Consider the following 19,304-nt stretch of genomic DNA (forward strand, 5'->3'; position numbering starts at 1 on the left):
CAGTCAACACGCCACAAGACCTGCAAGGTACAAAATTCAAAGAAGGACCTTGCCGTTATTAATTAAAGGTTAAAAATCGCTTGAGAAAGTTCTGCAATTTGTTCCGCTGATCCGAAGGTTGTTTTGAAAACCAAAACGAGCTAGTCACTCAGCTTTCCATGAAGAGTAACACTTTAAATTCCAAAGTACTGGACAACTGCATTGTATCCCTTACAGCTATTTCTTAGAGTAACAACTATAGGCAAAGTCGTAAGGGTTTCCACAATACAAAGAATTTGGCCAAAAGTAATACGCGGGTTGAGATCTTATTCAAATAAGTGGACTTTACACCAGGGACAAAACATTTCACTACCAAGAAAATAAATATTTAAATTCTATAAACAAATAAGTAGCAAATAAATAGGTTTAAATATGATGATTAAGAAAAAAAATCCTAATATTAATCTAAATAAAGACAAGCATCAAAATTCAAAACCTAAAATTCTACAAAAAGCAGTAACTGACTCTCATTTCAATAAAGAAATTCTAAGTCAATATACATTGAGAGTCCAATGCAAGCAACAATGTATTCAAACATTAAGGTCATTCAATAAATCAGCTGATAGAGGCATGATATGTAACGGCGGGGAGCTTTGACCTATCAATTGATCCTCTTGCTGCGTACAGCGTGTTAAGAGTAGGGTCATACGGTCATCTGTATCTACCGCATGGCGACTAAAAATTAGAACATGTTTTAAATCATCCGTATAAATAATTTAATAATGAGATGTTTGTTGTACTTTGGATGTTGGGGGTCATTATAATTACTATCATAATAATAAAAATAATCATAATCTTTTATTTGCATTGAATGTAGGTACAAAACATAGGACGGTAATATAATTTATAAGTTCCGATACATTCTGCCAGATTGCGTGCAAAAATTAAGTTTTGTAAATTAATACAATAAATAAATTTACAAAATGAATAGTCTCTTATAGTAATACTAGCTTTTGCCCACGGCTCCGCTCGCGTTATAAAGTTTTTCGGGCTAAAGTTTTCCGTTATAAAAGTCACGCTATATATTTTCCCGGGAGCTTATGTTCTTCCCAGGGTCTCAAACTGTCTCCATACCAAATTTCATCTAAATACGTTAGGTAGTTTTTGAGTTTAACACGTTAAGGCAGACAGATGCAGCGGGGGACTTTGTTTTATAATATATTTTTGTAGAACTTTTTAAGAGGAACAATCTCGTCATACATTATTGTGTCATAACTTTAACCGTTTACGTAGCGCACGCAACGGAAGCTCTCAAAACTAAGAAATTTTCCCCGTTTTTGCAACATATTTCATTATTGCTCCGCTCTTATTGGTCATAGCGTGATGATATATAGCATATAGCACTCCAGGAACAAAGGGCTATCCAACGAAAAAGATTTTTTCTGTTCGAACTGATAGTTCCTGAGATAAGCCATTACTGCCTCGCTCCTTTTGGTCAAAGCGTGATGATATATAGCCTATAGCACTCCACCCACAAAGGGCTATCCAACACAAAAATATTTTTTCAGTTCCAACCGGTAATTCCTGAGATTAGCCATTACTGTTCCGCTCCTATTGGTCATAGCGTGATGATATATAGCCTATAGCAGTCCACAAATAAAGGACTATTAGACACAAAAAGATTTTTTCAGTTCGAACCGGTAGTTCCTGAGATAAGCCATCACTGCTCCGCTCCTATTGGTTATAGCGTGATGATATACAGCCTATAGCACTCCACGAACAGAGGGCTATCCAACACAAAAAGATTTTTTCAGTTCGAACCGGTAGTTCCTGAGATAAGCCATCACTGCTCCGCTCCTATTGGTTATAGCGTGATGATATATAGCCTATAGCACTCCACGAACAAAGGGCTATCCAACACAAAAAGAATTTTTCAGTTTGAGCCGGTAGTTCCTGAGATTAGCGCGTTCAAACAAACAAACAAACAAACAAACTCTTCAGCTTTATATAATAGTATATAGATAAAAGAAATAACTTCTTATAACATAAGGAAACATTTACAAATTAATGATATTTTTTTTTTATATAAAATACTACTATTCCAATGTTATTAAAAGAACCTATAATATAATATACAGAAGTGGTAAAGTTTATTAAGATGGAAATATTAGTTATTTTTCATATACATAAGTACAACAACACCAACTTTGCTTTGCATACTTTGCTGGTGGTAGGATATAATTTATATCCGCCCGGATAGTGACCACCGTACACAAGGTGTTAAAACCCGCCATAGTCGCTCACGTGTGTCGCGTTCTGGGATCAGCCTGTGTATATCCGGTTCTAACAGGCCGGCATAATTATGTCGACTGACGAGGGGCAATCATGTTATCAGTTGTTTTTTTTTAGGAATTGTTGTCGTAGAAAAGCCTTTTCAAGCGAGTGAAACTGTGTGCAACATCTAGTAATTATTAAACTATACTTTATGGTTATATTTAGCAGTCCAACGGCCTACTTTTACTCGGAAACGATTAAAATCACCAAAAACACCTTGGAACAGAATCACGGTCGCGCCCGTGGTCTCGTCTGGTCTAAAAATAACCATTTATAAAGGGGACTGAAGCAAGTTCAGTCTATAGGGCGGAGTAGCTTTGATGTTTTTTTAAAGTGCAACTTTATAGGTTTCACTTGAAGATTTTGTTTTGAATTGTACTGGTAAAAGTAGATATAGCGTGCATAATATTTATCATCATCATCATCATCATGTATTTGGAAATGGAGTGGACTGCCGAGACGAATATCCGAAAGTTCAAAACCAAAGACCGCTGACTTTGACGGAACGTGTGCATTATTTATCAATTATAATTCGCTTCAACGGTGAAGGGAAACGGGCCCACACCTCAAATTTTCTAAAAAATTTGTGTGTATTCTTTGTGAATTATCGCTTGCTTTAACGGTGGAGGGAAACATCGTGATGTAACCTGCACACCTAAGAATTCTCCAAGGTATTTCGAAGGTATGCGAAGTCTGTCAAACCGTACTAGGCCAGCGTGGTGGATCAAAACCTTAACCCTCTCAGTAGTAAAAGGGCCCGTGTTCATCAATGGGTAGTATATGACTAGAATTATTATCAAGTCAAATGTCAAGATCTTGGTCTAATTTTACATATTATGACTATAATGAGTTGATGTCTATTCTAAAGTCGGGTAAAACTTCATAGAGTCTTTTAATAACACCACTACTGCAATGTCTATTTCTACCCTACTATTCACTGTTTTGTTTGAAGGACTTCAGCGTAATCACTGGCTGTTATGATTAATTATTTCTCATGGTAACGAGCGCAGTGGAGTACCACGAAGTGCTTTGTAGTTCAGTATGGTATTCCTGTGGGCCGTGTCGTTCACTATAAGGCGAACGGCATACCCGTCTCGCATTCGATTGTAAAAAACATCAAAAACCTTTCGTAATATTATGCATGTATTTGTTTTATAATAATTCACAATTCCAGTGGTCATAGTCCTTGCCTAAATTCGTACATAAATGCCAAGGTTGACTACAATATTAACATTGCTATAATGCAAAAAAAATAATTTTAAGGTAGGTTTAAAACCCGATTCTGCTCTGCGATAAACTTCCCGTAATAATAACCATTAAACCAAAATAAAATGGTTATAAATATAACCAAGATAAAATAGTTACAATTTTAGTTCCGAAGAGCATTCCCTACAAACAAACTTGCAATCTTTACAAATCAAATACAAAATAATAAAACACTTTATTTGTCATAAATTATTTTTGCCTATTTTTATCATTATCAAATTGATTAATCTATGTTCAACATTGTGCAACGTCACATGTCACAACATGTCACAATATTTCACAATTTCACACAAGTAAAAACAATACAAAATTTAAACTAGATCGAACGAATGCCAGAATCTTGTTGAAGTTGGATGATTGCGGCCCAGAACCGGTCCCTGTGGCGCTCAATGGGGGAGGCCTATGTCCAGCAGTGGACGATTCCCGGCTGAAATGATGATGAATGAATGCCAGAACAAACAATCAAACATTGCTATTATTTATATTTTTTTATTAAGAACGTCAACATCCTTATAAGATATTACTAAACTATCGCACCGCCTACACGATAGAATTAGACAAAAATGATAGCACATTTCTCAATTTAGGATATAACGTCTGAAATTGTTATCAAAGGATATAAAATGAAAGTTATATCAGTAGAATTATATCCAGTATATTATTGAGATCATTTTGTCATCTTCTGTGTCGCGTAAGATATACGACCCGTATTCATAATAATTAACATTTTTCTAATATCTAGAAGGATTCTTGTACCTGCCCGAATAGCGACCACCGTGATTGATTGATTCCTTCCTAACCGAATTTCGGCCACGACTGCCAATCTCAACGGAGATCCGCCAAGAACGCAGATATTATAGTGCACAAGTGTGCGCGCAATACACAGATTCACTCTCTATTCCTTCACTCTCATAATTCGATGAGACGACATACCAACATGACCGGAGGGAGATCAGGCGCAGAACCAACGGTTTTACCTGCTTTTCGAAGCACGGGGGTATCACACCAACTTGCTGACTCCGAGCTGCGACTGTGCACTAATACTAATACTATAAAAACCGAGTCACAATTATTTGTGGCCCGATCCAGGATCCAAACCCAGGACCACAACGTGGTATTCGTATTGGTATCGTGTATATCGTGTACGCCATCAAGGCAGTCGTTGCAACCACCGTACACAAGATGTAAAGAGAAATGGCCCAAGCAAATCGCGTTTCGGTATCACCTGTGTATTACCTATTCTGAACATGCATAAGAGTGTCGACTAACTAGGGACTATCGTCTCTCAGCAGTAGACATTCTATTTGGGCGCCACTCCACTAACCATAAGGTGCAATGAAGTCACTTTGCTCGTTGCCTTGTCCTTATTACCACAAACTATTTCATTATTCATTAGAGCAAATCATGACCAACTTGAAATCGGGTTTTCCAACCACATCATTAATAAATCAAGGGTTCCCCATTATAATATGGAGATTATTTAAATGCATATTAAAATAACCTTCGTAATTTATCTTCCGTGGCGATAAATCTTTAATTTCGAAAACATAATATTCTCGAATTTTCTGGTAGGAGGATACCTTAATTAATAACCTATATATATTATAAAACGAAGTCCCCTTTTCTGTCTGTCTGTTATTGATTTTCTCAAAATTTACTGAACGGATTTTTATGAAATTTGGTATGGAGGTAGTTTAAGACCCTGGAAAGATTATAGGCTTTCTTTCCTTCCCGGGAAAATATATAGCGGGACTTTTATCCCGGAAAACTCCACGCGAGCGAAACTGCCAGCAAAATCTAGTATTTGGATAAAATATTAAAAGATATTTACATAGTTTATTTTGTTATCAGGATAACAAATGTAGTATTTCGAATAAAATTAATTAAAATACACTCGATTAATGATAACGTTAAGTTAACATATTGTATAAATACTATTACACCTGCGATATTTGATTAAGGTTCCTCTCTGAGACAACAGCCTTGAGCAATTCGTGCCATACTTGACTGCGCGCAATACGAGCGAGAATATTCAGATCAACAAATAATTAATTTAAAAATAAATTTTAAATATTTTCGAAGATTTTAAACGACCAATATTTGCCTTAAAACATTATCTATCAAACAGTGTTGGTTAAAATTCAAATTGTATGTTTTAGGAATTGCACGTAATCAAACATTTTAGAGCAATATTGCTATGAAACTAACGAAACATCTTTATAAAAAAATTGAAACAACGAAAATAAATAACATATTACAGAAATATGATAATATATATTTTTTATTCTATATGTGTGATATATTTAGCATAGACAACTTCAAAAAATATGGTTGCGTATCGATTTTTTTTGCCGAAACGCTTTAATACTTTACATCAGGTTACTATTACTTTAGCCTAATTTAGGACGTGACTAACTATTCATGAAGATAGTGGCTGTTAGACTGTCCCTAAAATGACTTAAATTCCGCTTTCGACAAACGTAAAAACACTTCCCTGAAAACCGAATGAGTCATGTAGAACAGCGATTCTAAAAAACATAATTAGTATTCCTCTGGATACGTTGCCAAAACTCTTGCTCGTGTCTAGTTGTGAAAAATATTAAACATAGCAAATATGTCGGTATATATGTATACATATATACGTCTGTATACATAATGCATCTTCGGTTTTCCTATTAGCTTTTGCTCGCGAATCCGCCCACAATTTCTCGTAATAAAAGATCTATTACACTTTTTCGGGTTAGTAAATTGCTTATATGTTAATTTTGCACTCTACTTTTTCGGGTTATAAATACTCGCTTTGGCTTGCGGTTTTGCCCGCGAGAATGTTTTTCCGGGATAAAAGTCCCGCGATAAAGAGTAGCCTATATCTTTCCCGGGGTCTCAATCTATCTCCATACCAAAATTCATCTAAATCCGTTACTTTTTGAGTATATCGCGTCCACGCAGATAGATGCCGCGGGGGACTTTGTTCCATAATATGTACCAATTGAATTTTTATCCAGGCCTTGTGTTTGGGTGTCAAACATCCAAATTACACCGCATTTTAAAAAATAAAATAAAATAAAATGCTTTATTCATCACGTAAGCGAACATAGTTACGCTGATGATAAGTCAAGGTACATGAGAATATTTAATTATTACTTAATTAGCTTATACAGGATGTCCCGGAAAGCAGCGTGAAGCGGAGGTCCAGAGACAGAGCACCTCCTGGGGCATCCGAACCACCCCTACGCACGTTCTGCGATCTTTCACAGCTCTCGAGTCACAAATATTCTTCTGAACCCTTAGTAACCTTCGACTTGAACGATTAAATGTCCTCTTTTTAAAAAAGTTCAAGACTTTTTTACTGCAACTAAACTTTCACTAGTTGCACTTTTTTGCTAAAAACAATCAGCCTCGCAACCCCAGTGAAAACCATGAAAATGCTGGCGCAAAGTGAAAAACCCATGTTCCATGAATTATGACTTAAATCTCCATCATCAAATCCAAAAAACGAAACAAGTGACTTCGTGGTTCTAAGGCAAATCAAAAACTTTTCCAGACTCTCAACCTACATATTCAATAAAAAACACATTTGTGTTCATTAATAACAATCATCGTCACAAACGAACGTATATTATTAATAAGATATCCGTATCTGATAAGGCATTATGGCAGTCTAAACATTGAATATCAAGGCACATGTTATCGAATTTGAAATACAATACATATCTTTAGATTTTGCGAGATTTCACATATCTTTTTACTAGAGTTTAATAACATTTTTAGCGGCGTAAAGGTAGACACTGCTATAGAGGAACAGATGGTGGTTTTTTTTCAGTGATTACAAATTTGAGTTTTATTGGTACAATGTTAAATTTGGTTAGTGATTAGCAATTAAGTGTGGTGGGGACGATCAGGGTCCGCTATTGGATACGTTGCCCGCTAGCAACAGATGGTTACGTTCCTCTATGGAAGGGAAAGATTTCCAGTCAGATGTTGTGCCTGACCAACCGCGGCGCCTCCGCTCCTATTCGGAGTTGAAAAATAAATATAACCAGCACCATTCTGAATACTATATTTACCTGAGGTTCATCAACTGAGTGGGTATGTTTGTATAATTTTGGTATAAGGTCAGTGACTTCAAATATTTGGGTCATGGGCATCAGGAATTGAATCTTCATGTACGTATCCCAAAGTCAACGGGAATCGAACTCGCTTCTGTACAACAGCCGGCACATCACGCACTGAACCATGGAGGCTATTTTCTTTTACGATCTTGCGTTATTTTTTTGTCACCACTAATGTAGGTCGTCGCATGATGGATGACCGCGGGAACAAACAAACAAGCTATTTTTATTATTATATTTATATTGTAGTTATATTACCCTAATATCAAATAAAATACGGTTTTTTAGAACTGAACTTGTGCACCTAAGGTTTCTTACCTAAACTAAAATTTAATTGTTAATAAATCTTAATTACATATTTGAATTCGTCATAATAAGGTACTATATAGTTTAATTTTAGTCTAATACAGTTTCATAGCCGGATCCTTTTAAAGGTAGAACAAACAGACACACTCATAGGCAAAATCAAGGAAGTCGGTAGTCGCTATACGGGCGGATATAAAATATATCCTACCATCACTAATAAATCCATATGAGGGATTTATTCATTGTTTTTTTATTGCTTTGAATAACGAGACGAGCTCGCCGTTCGCCTGATGGTAAGCGATAAGACCGCCCATAAACAGTAGAAACACACCAACACCTTACATTACAAAGTATTGTTTGGTATTCCACTGCGCTCGATATACTGAGACATGAGATGTTAAGTCTTATTATGTCCAGTAGTTACACTGGCTACAATGTTAAACCGGAACACAACAGTGACTACACACTGCTGTTTGGCGGCAGAAATAGACATTGCGGTGGTACCTACCCAGGCGGACTCTCACATAAGAGACCTACCTTGAGTTGTACGGTGATACCCCACAGGCGAAACACAAATACAGTAATGATTTCATACAATACTATGATCAACCGCCGACTGTCATGACTGGATGAAAATAATCAGCAAAATGACGTAATTTATATCATATCTCACATGCGATATGAATCATAATCCTTTACCGCGAAATAAGGTTCCAGATAAGAAGAAGCGAATATGGTCTTTATGTTTTAAATGATACGGGTTAAGTGTGTTATTTTGTGGCTACACTTTAGGGGGTCAATAAATTATTTGAATTTATTTTTTGTCATTAAGTTACACTTGTTAAGGATTAAGTATATGTAGATGTTGGTTATACACTCTGGCTACCCCTCCAGGTATAAAAGGCGTGATGTGTAATTATGATTCTTTGATATTATAGAATAATGTATTAAAAAAAAAAAAACAAGCCTGGCTACGAAATTCGAGAACCAATAAATAATCTTCGAGCCACTATCGTACAATTAGACGGAAATATTTTAATGTTTTTAGGTTTTTTCCTCGAATTGTAATTTTTATCTTTGATATTTAAGTTCCTGGCAATGTTTTTATGTATTTTTGTATGACAATAACATCTACATAACATTGTATTTTCTTGATTTCTAAACATTTAAACTATACAACTATGTTTCATTCCAAGTAACAGGAAACTTAACCACATAGTGTATCATGCGGGACTTCCTTCTTGTTATTTCCTAAAATATTAATACTAAAAATCTCGCAATACAACTAAAGGTCCATGCACACCGCGTATTCAATACGCGCGTTTTTGATACGCGATCTTTGCGCGTTTTTATCAGTTGTATGCAAAAAATACACAATTCAAAAATGCATTAAGGCGATACCTCAAGGTCCATTTTCATACATTTTGTTTCGGCTTTAATCTGGGTAACTAAACAAGTATTGGCAACAACAAGTTCTGTCGAACAGAAACGGAGATACAATTTAAAGGCAATGTGTAATAATGGTAGTCACCGGCATTTTGAGAATGAAGTCTTAATTTACGTGGACAAGTGTTTATAGACAGCCGTGATATTAAACGAGCGACTAGCTCGAATCGTCATGGGCATAATTAAAAAAACGTGTATAATTTTAATAATATCATTTTTAATAAATTGGGCTATAATAAGCGAAAATTAAGGTTATAGCTTAAGGTCCATTTTTCATACATTTTGTTTCACCTTTAATCTGGGTAACTAAACAAGTATTGGCAAGTACGGAATTTAAATTCACGTCTAGTTAGTGATTAGTAAAATTTAATAAGACGAAATTTTAAAGGCCGAAATATCCATGCATATTAATTATTTTTACGTTTTTCTTTCAACTGCGAGAACTCATCACTAACTAGACGTGAATTTAAATTCTTTACTTGCCAATACTTGTTTAGTTACCCAGATTAAAGCCGAAACAAAATGTATGAAAATGGACCTTGAGGTATCGCCTTAAGCTCACTATGCATTTCTTTTTCCCTTGTGAATCATTAAAGTATGTTTCCAAATAACAATAATAAATTCATGATTTTTTCCGCTGGGTTTTTCGCTCTATTATAATTGTTTTGAATAACTATGAGTACATTTTGCCTTTTAAAGATTTAGTTTTAAAAATGGATCGGTCATTTTATTACGAAGCAGTTATACCTAGGATTTTTCCAAGGACAGCTTGTGGTTCCAATAACAATACGCAATACGGACCCTTATCATTACAATGGCGTACACGCATTTAATAATAATTCTAGAAAAAACGCATTCCAATTTTAAATACCTGTCATTCTTTGAATGCACTAAGGACCTATGCACATGGATTTTAAATTAGCTGAAAACGCGCGTTTAATGCACGTCTTAGTTGCAACATTCTGGCGTTTTACTCTCTACAATCGAAACATTGTATCAAATTAAAAAAAATCTAGTCTATATAAGCCCCTAAACCTACAAATAATTATTAAATGTAATGTTTTATATAAGAATATAGATGTATATCCGAATGTTTGTAAGAAATATAGACTATTTATCCCAGAAAATAACACATTTGAATTTGTATTCTAAAACAAACAATGCACAGTATAACGTATATTTGGGGAAAGGACTCCAACGCGAACGTGGAGAGCAAAATCTAGCATATCCTAATAGATCTATGTCTTACACGTTACCTATTCCTATTACGTCACTAAAACATCGAACCGGAGAACCAAAGCTATGTAGGTCACATCGCAGACGGTAGCGCAGACGCCGCTACTGGCGCGATGCCAGCAAAATAATGACAATTAACGATCGCATTCACCGACGGAGTGGTGGTCTCGAAAAACGTAACGAGTTACGATAATATTTTATCGGCACTTCGAACCACGGGTAGTTGAATCTTTCCTATATTCATGACAACAGAATTAACTAATAAACTGGTAGCCGTTGAGGTTTTGTGTTCCAAGATCAGCATATCTGGTTTCGAAGCCCGCATAAGTGTTGACTGACGAAGGATAATCAACTCTCGTCCGTCGATATAGAGTCGCCACTCTTGACATTAGATGCAGTATTCAGTTATTCTGGCATGCCTGTATAAAAAAAAAACGTGAACCCTAATCCTTTTGCTTTGATTGCTTCCTTCGAGGGTCAGGACATGACAGATTATATTTTTAATGAACATGGATAATCAATTAACAGCGTATGTGTTCCCTCGAAGACAATAAAAAAAAACAACCAAACTAGACGAAAACGTAATTTAATAAAGCTTTATTATGTGATCAGTCAGTTTATTTAGAGAGAGGCATTCATAACAATTTCGTTGATGAAATTACGTAAGCTTTTGTTTAGTGACATCAGTCTGACTGGAGTAACAGTATTGTGTCTAGTGGTATCTTTGTGGAACTGTCCTAGGTTGAATACTCGGACAACACTTTGAAATATACAAGTTTTGAATCCTCCAAATAGGGTCGATGCTGGCTTTTTAACATGTGCACGATAAAGTGACCCTACTGCTCTTGGTGGTAAGTGGAGTGGAATCCAATAGAATGTCGAATGACGAGAGATGATTACCTATAGTCAAAATAATTATGCCGGCCTGTTGGAACCGGATATGCACAGGCTGATCTCGGAACGCGAAACGCTTACGTGGGCCACTATGGCGGGTTTTAACATCTTGTGTACGGTGGTCGCTATCCGAGCGGATATAGAATATATCTTACCACCTTTCAAAAGGCTTCCTTACAGATCGTAAAGACTAAGAAATAAATTGTTTCTATTATATGCTATTTTTAAAACATTTTCTTCCCATATTATATTTATTTTTATACCTACCTATATTTCATCTCTGCATAACCCAATGGTTGACTGGTAAGAAAAGGCATTAAGTCCGCCTTTATAAAATTTATATATAGAAAGTGTAAATGTGTAAATAAATATTGCGAATATGTCCTCAAGCCTATTTCTGTGAAAGAATCTTGTATTTCATTACAATAGGAATACCATGAAGCATTAATTAATAACATATTTCTACATCCTTATATATCTATAAACCTACGTTTGTACAATGTCAAGAAACTTACTCAGAGGCGGCTTTAGCTCATGTGCCGCCCGTGTGCAAGGAATTCCTTGGCGCCCCCTAGGAGTCAATGTAATCTTTAATAAATTTGATACTATTAAATCAGAAGTTATTATGTAAAGTAAAGAAGCCGCTCGCCAGCCTTAGCGCGGGCGCAGGTTGTTTGAGAGCGTCAGTGTCGCGAGCGACGCATGTCTCTTTGAAGGTGTGCGGCGCCCCCTAACACACTATGCCCGTGTGCAGCACACACCTTGCACAATAGATAAAGCCGCCTCTGAACTTAGTATTAAGTACAATCTCATTAAGGATAAGGTTCGTTCAAAATTAAATTTTTCCTTCCTCCTATTTCGGGTGTCTCAATACTATAATATATCAAGGTTAGATGTATGCAACAATATTCGTGCAATGAGGAGACATTGCCTTGCAGGACCTTTAGAATATCCTCAAGCGACATTATCTCTTGGGACATAAGAAGCATTTCGTACGAAATTTTGACGCCCTTCAAGATCGGCAATATTGCACTGAGTTGTTTGTTTGCAAATCTTAGGCCTATGTTCAAAGGATTTGGCTAGTAACGATTATGCACTAAAAAGCGCCTTAATTAATATTGCGCAACAAAAATGCAATAATTACTCGCAATCTGTTGGGTAGTTTTTGAGTTTATCGCGTTCAGTTTACAGTTACAGACAATCAGGGGGATTTTGTTTTATAAAATATTTTTTAGAACTTTTAGAAGAATTATTCCGCTATAGATGATTGTTGCGAAATTTTAACCGTTGACGCAGCGGAACGGAAGCTTTCAAAAGGAAAACATTTTCCCCGTTTTTGCCAATATTTTTCATTGATGCTCCGCTTTTATTGGTCATACCAGAACGTACAGCCTTCCCCGATAAATGAGCTATCGAACACTAAAATATAAATTTTGTTATTGCTTTGAATAACGAGACGAGCTTGCCGTTCGCCTGATGGTAAGCGATATGACCCACCCATAAACAGTAGAAACACCATCCAACACTATGAATTACAAAATATTGTTTGGTATTCCACAAAGCTCGCCATCCTGAGACATGGGATGTTAAGTCTTATTACGTCCAGTAGTTACACTGGTTACAATGTCCTTCAAACCGGAACACAACAGTGACTACACACTGCTGCTTGGCGGCAGAAATAGACATTAAGGTGGTACCTACCCAGACGGAGTGTCAGATATGAGAGACCTATATCCAGTAAATAATTAATTTTTCAATTTCAATAAGTAGTTCCTGAGATTAGCGCATTCAAACAAACTCTTCAGCTTTATATAATAGTATATATATAGTTTCCCGACTGTATCGTGTTTACTACGCGTATAATTGCTAAGAATGAGAAATATAATATTTTTTCGAAGGATTCCGCTCGACCCGCTGTAATACCACGCCGCGGGTTGATCCTATCTAGACAATTATTGACTTGTATCAAAACAAACTCATTATTTCTTACAGATTACTGCGAGGTCAGTTGCCGTACTTAATTTGTTACTTTGTTAGCATATAAATACATTACAAAGTCGATTGCAGAATGTCATTGGAAGTTAATTAAGTTGAGTCTATAATATTTTTTTACACAAAAGAAAGCTTAGAGGGTTGATAGTCATGTTTAAACGCTTTGCACCTGTTCATCATCATTATCAACCGTAGGATGTCCACTGAACATGGGCCTCCGACAAAAATTTCCACATCGACCTATTGGAAGCAACCTGCATCCAGCAATCTCCTGCGACTTTTATTCGATCATCTGTCCACCCCGTGGTTGCACCTATAACGATTCTGATAATTTATCTATTTCAATTAGAACGGATAAACCAATTACACTGATTAAGGTAATAATAACAACATATAACTATAGTAAAATATGAAACAGATCAATTATAATATTTTCATTAATGGCCTGTTTCGCTGTTCAAGTAAATTTTATCCGCCAGGCAACATATGGAATAAAAATGATAATAATTCTGAATGCACTCTTTTGTTAATATTTTATTTGGGAGCTTGAATTTTTTATTTGGTCGCGTTTTATTATAAAAGTGGGTGCCCTGGTTGCGCCTCTGCATACTCCTTCGAGGATAAATACGTGATGTGTGTGTTTTTTTGTTTTATTATATTCTACGGATATTATACATATAGATATGTTCAACAGACCATAAGCAATAGATTCCCTAAAAATAAATCTAACACATTCACATCTTATAACTTAAAATATAGACATTACAAAGCAAATCTAGTTCTCAATATACAATATAATTTCCGTATTTTCGTTCCTCTGCGGAAATCGAAACCGTGACCTTAAGTATCTCACCAACTCAACCGCGACGGAAGTCATTTGCGATTTCATAATAGTATCGTAAGTACATTCTAGTCTACAATATCTCTGTTAAAAGCGAATCTATTTGCAAATAATTAAACATACCGACTATTCAATTTTATTATATTTTTAACTGAATTTAATACAAAGACGGTTTTGTATTCAACGCGTATATTTGGTTTTATGTATGCACACAGATTACTCCGAGATTTCTGAACCGATTTGTGCGATTCTTTTTTTATTTAAGAAAGGAAGTTTTCGTCATGGTCCCATAACAAGAATGGAGTCAAGGCGATCTGGTGGCCTTCATTGAGACCTAGTTCATACCTATGAACCTTCAAACACGAATCGTGGTTTTTATTATCAGAGGTGTCTACCATAATATACACTCGAAACCTTCCTATAAGCCTAGCTTATACCCTTTTTATTCCATAGAATAATCTAGAACTATACTCGTGACGTCACGACATCATAAAGATATTTTATATTAACCTTAACGCGCGGCACTTCAAACAGATCAAGTATTGTTATCAATAAGTGATGTTATTGCTTTCATATCACGATAACTAAACTGCGTTTTACTTTCTTCTTAGGTAATTGTATATATTGACGGTTGTAAAAGCAATTGATAAGCCACTGAACTAGTTTAAAATTTTTGAAAAATCGAAACCAGATCCTAAAAACAAAGTAAAAAAGCTCAAGTAAATTACACAGATTATATTGCAATAAATGATGCTTGAGTCAATTAGGTTTACAAAATATGTTAAAATAAAACAGTACATGATTTGACATTTATGATCAATGGAATCATCTTTACATACAATTGTCCAATTAATTATTTATAAATATGATATATGTACTGATATTCAAATTATAAAACGAGATAACTATAATATTTGTTTTGTGGTATCCAACCGGATTAATGGGAGAATTTCCGCCCGCATGTTTTATTTATTTAACTACACTTTTTTTTTACTTAACCCTTTGTAAGCCTAACAAGGGCCGGCTTATACAATAACACCGGAGTTTCGAGAGAGGGCTTTAGGCGCTCGCAACCATTGAAAATTAAGCGAACATACATAGTATCACGTCTTTATCCCATAGGGGTAGGCAGAGACTATAGATTGCCACTTTGCACGGTCCTGGCATACTTCTCGCGCTTCCTCAACCTGCTTAAGCGACCATGCTGAGAACAACCCACTAACGGGTTACGAACCTCGGCTCAGGACGGTCACTGGGAGAGGATGAGACATCAACGATTATAGAATATATACTTCATACTATAGGATTTATAAGAGTATTTACTGCCATTAGTGTCGGAAACCCGCATCCGCGAATATCCGAAGTAGAAAAAAAGATTTATCCGTATTCATGTGTATTACATTTTTGCGGATCTTGAACAAACATTTTTCAATACTAAATTTCATAACTAATAAATAATAATAATATATAACATAATAAAGTAATTCTCTATATTCTTAGCAATTGAGTAGGTTAAATAAAATTTACTTATGTTTAGAAATACAAGAAAAAAAATAAGAAAGGACAGAATATCTTTAAAAATCGCAACAATAATATACTTACAAAAACATAAAATGTCGATAATTGACGGATAAGTCCACTAAAAAAATCTTTACTTGTATAAACGCGTATCTACAACTGACACGATTAGGAAAATTTATTATTGCATTGTAGTAGGACTAAATTGTAATTTTATTACTCCAAAATAATAAACAAAACAAGGTAAATAATAGGGTCCCTTTACAGGTATAGACCCAAAATGATCATAATTGAAAGCACGTAACTGAAGTAGCACCATTGATCCAAAATCAATATTTACCGAACATAAAAGATATGAAAACATCACACATAAGTGCGATAAGTACTACAACATGTAATTGTGAGAACATATTTACCACACGATTAGATAATTAAGATACAATTACACACAGTCGCGCCTTTTATCCACGAAGGGTAGGCAGAGGCGGAGCTGGTGCACCCATTTCAAGCCTATGTATTCCTTCCTGGGCGAGCCTATCGCAATATCGAGCACAAATTCCAGACTGTACTGATTCTAAGTAGAATCTAATATAATTTTGCCCGACCCGAGGATCGAACCCGAGAACTCAGAACTGCAATCGCCGTAATACAACTGCACCACCAAACCAGTCTACGATAATTGCTTCGCGAATTCTGGTTATAATATTTAACGTTGTTTATAAAATTGCTGTAGTTTGATTTATATTCAATCGTGAAACCTTTCCCGTAATAAATGTTCCACTCTGTACTTTCCTGGGATATGTAGCCTATATGTAAGTCCAAGACGTGGTCTACCTTTATGCCAAATTTAATTAAAATCTGTTTAGTAATTTCTGCAGCAACTTTTAAAAAACACTCAAACTTTCGCATAATTTATAAGATAAATAAAATTGTATACAGGAGAATAAGTAGACGCATATTAAAAGCATCACTGCGTATAACTGATTAGGAAGCAGGTTTCTTGTATGCAAGTGTACTTGATTAATTAACCGTCTTCAAAAAAAGGAGGGCATTATCAATTCGAAGTGTATGTTTCTTTAAAAATAGTAGCATCGGTGGCAATTTACAAGATTGCAACCACGCTCGTCATCTCAAGTATATTTTTTCTGTTTATCATTTTAATTAAGATGTGGTAATAAAAAAATAATTTACACTGCTTTACATAATGCAATTAATTAGAATAATTTACAAACTAATAAAGTAAAGCATATTCTGGTTCTGCTACGTATAATTTATTTGAATAAATAATTAATGGCATTATCATAGACAGATAACTACATTCATTAATACAGCGGCGACTACGGTTAAGTTAAGGACAATATTGTCTTATTTCGTGGTTTTTAGTTACTTTTTCCGTAATCGACTTTTAGTTTTTCTTTGCGGTCCCAAAGTGCTACAAAATACGCGATGTTTTTGTAGTTCCTCATAAAACATACAACAACATACGCGAATATTTAAAATTATAATGAACTCTTACCAGTGGATTATACATTTTAAACGAAACGTTACCGTCTACCTTTTTTTGGAAACATGAAACAGATTTAAAATACTTTGTTAGATAACATTATATCTGTGGATTAAAAGGCTGCATAGATACTGTCTCTATAGGAACTACTAAACATTTTTTGACAGGCCGCTAATTTTCACAAGAACACGATATTTCAAGTACCAAATATTTGCAATTACTTAGTAGTGTTTTAAAATTATTTCACACCTTTATCGACTGTACGCTGATTCCCTTGTTTTCCGTAAACATTTTTTTGTTTCTATTGATTCATAAAATGATAAATATCGAAGATTCTAGAAACGATGTCATTTGCTAAATAAATCACTGTCGCAAAAAAAATACCGCAATATTCATTTTTAAAAATTCAACCATTAATATTTAATTTTAACAAAAATAATTAAATCCGAATATTGTTATATAATAAAAAAACAAAACCACATAAATAAATACCTTCAGAAATATCCGCGAAATGCACAAAAGAATCACTATTACACCACTATAGACCGCGTAATAAAATCAATTTAATACCGATCAGGGAGGCACGTGCGCTCGCGCTGACGTCCTATCGCCAACTGAAAACTATACCGGTCGCCGCGTCGTATTTCAATTCATATTCATTACAGCACTCGTAAACTTCATACGAGATTATATCGCTCGAACCATTATATATAGCTTTTTTCTATACATAGCTATTGATTAATAAAAGGCTATCTTCCCACCTGCTTGAAAACCCGGTTTTTACCACGGTGGGCTCCATATAGAGTATCAACTGACAAGAGGTGATTACTCCTCACGAGAAAGGCCAGATTAGCCTTAAGGCAAATTAGGCAACTGCCTAGGGGCCCGGAATCGGTCACTGGCCCTTGGGCCGAGATAAAAAAAAATCAACGCTTTGTATTTAATAAATCCGTTAGCCTTTAAAGATATATAAATCTTCTCTGTAAAATATACATTAAAATAACAAGAACCCCATCCAAATCGGATCAGTAGTCATTCGAAAATCAGTCATAATTTTTTTTTATACATGATCTCTTTTTAAAGGAGTCCGTTAATTAGGTTATGGTGAAAAAATATCTAGCATATTATAGAGCAGTGGTTCTCAAACTTTTTAAATGACGGAACCCTTTTGGGAAGCAAAATACTTGATGGAACCCTACAATAAAACAATTGTTTTTATACGCGCGCTCACAAGTATACTACCCGCTCGTTCTAAGTTTGCCGCTGGCGATAGGTATGATGTCCGAAAAGTAGCGTCAGCAAAACATAATATAAAAATATTTTTTATTTAATTGTAACAATAAAAATTGTGTACGTACATATTTGGGTAAAACTATGACACATTATAAGTTTTGTTGTCACGTGGGGGAGGGTACGCGCATTCCACAGACCGGCAAACTTAGAGCGAACGGGTTGTACAAGTATAAAATTGTTGATACCAAACTTATGAGATATTGTACCAGCTATTGTAACACATGTTTCTACAAATACAAATAAATAAATAAATAACGTTCATAGCGTTTTGTCTCGGCGCGGCCGCGGAGCGACCAGAGAGAGGTGTTTTGATTTTTTTTCTAAATTCTTGCGGAACCCCGACAGAGGTATCACGGAACCCTAGGGTTCCGCGGAACACACTTAGAGTATAGCTGTTATAGAGGAACCCCACAATGAGAGCGTATTCACCGCATCCACTTCTATATAAATGCAGAAACGTTATCTCAAGATAAATGATATCAAATGTATTTTGTTTATATTTCTTACCGGAAAGGTAAACCGCGACACCGCGGGTGAGATAACCGATAACATTATCAGTCTAAATAGAAATGCGAAGGTATGC

The 19,304-nt window shown here is 35.4% G+C and overlaps 1 protein-coding gene across 3 annotated transcripts in view; it reads right to left on the reverse strand.

Moving 5' to 3' along the window:
- Positions 1 to 19,304, reverse strand: part of LOC115448777 (oxidative stress-induced growth inhibitor 1) — a 65,946-nt gene that overhangs the window by 27,388 nt on the left and 19,254 nt on the right. The window contains exon 1 of one of the 3 annotated variants that reach the window (XM_037440586.1): positions 17,921 to 18,068. The exons of the other annotated variants lie outside the window; for them this stretch is intronic. The gene's annotated coding sequence lies outside the window, so the exon portion shown is untranslated. Of the gene's footprint in view, positions 1 to 17,920; positions 18,069 to 19,304 lie in introns of those variants that run through there. 3 annotated transcript variants of the gene reach the window in all.

The sequence above is a fragment of the Manduca sexta genome, chromosome 4 (genome assembly GCF_014839805.1).
Source record: "Manduca sexta isolate Smith_Timp_Sample1 chromosome 4, JHU_Msex_v1.0, whole genome shotgun sequence".
Lineage (NCBI taxonomy): Eukaryota > Metazoa > Arthropoda > Insecta > Lepidoptera > Sphingidae > Manduca > Manduca sexta.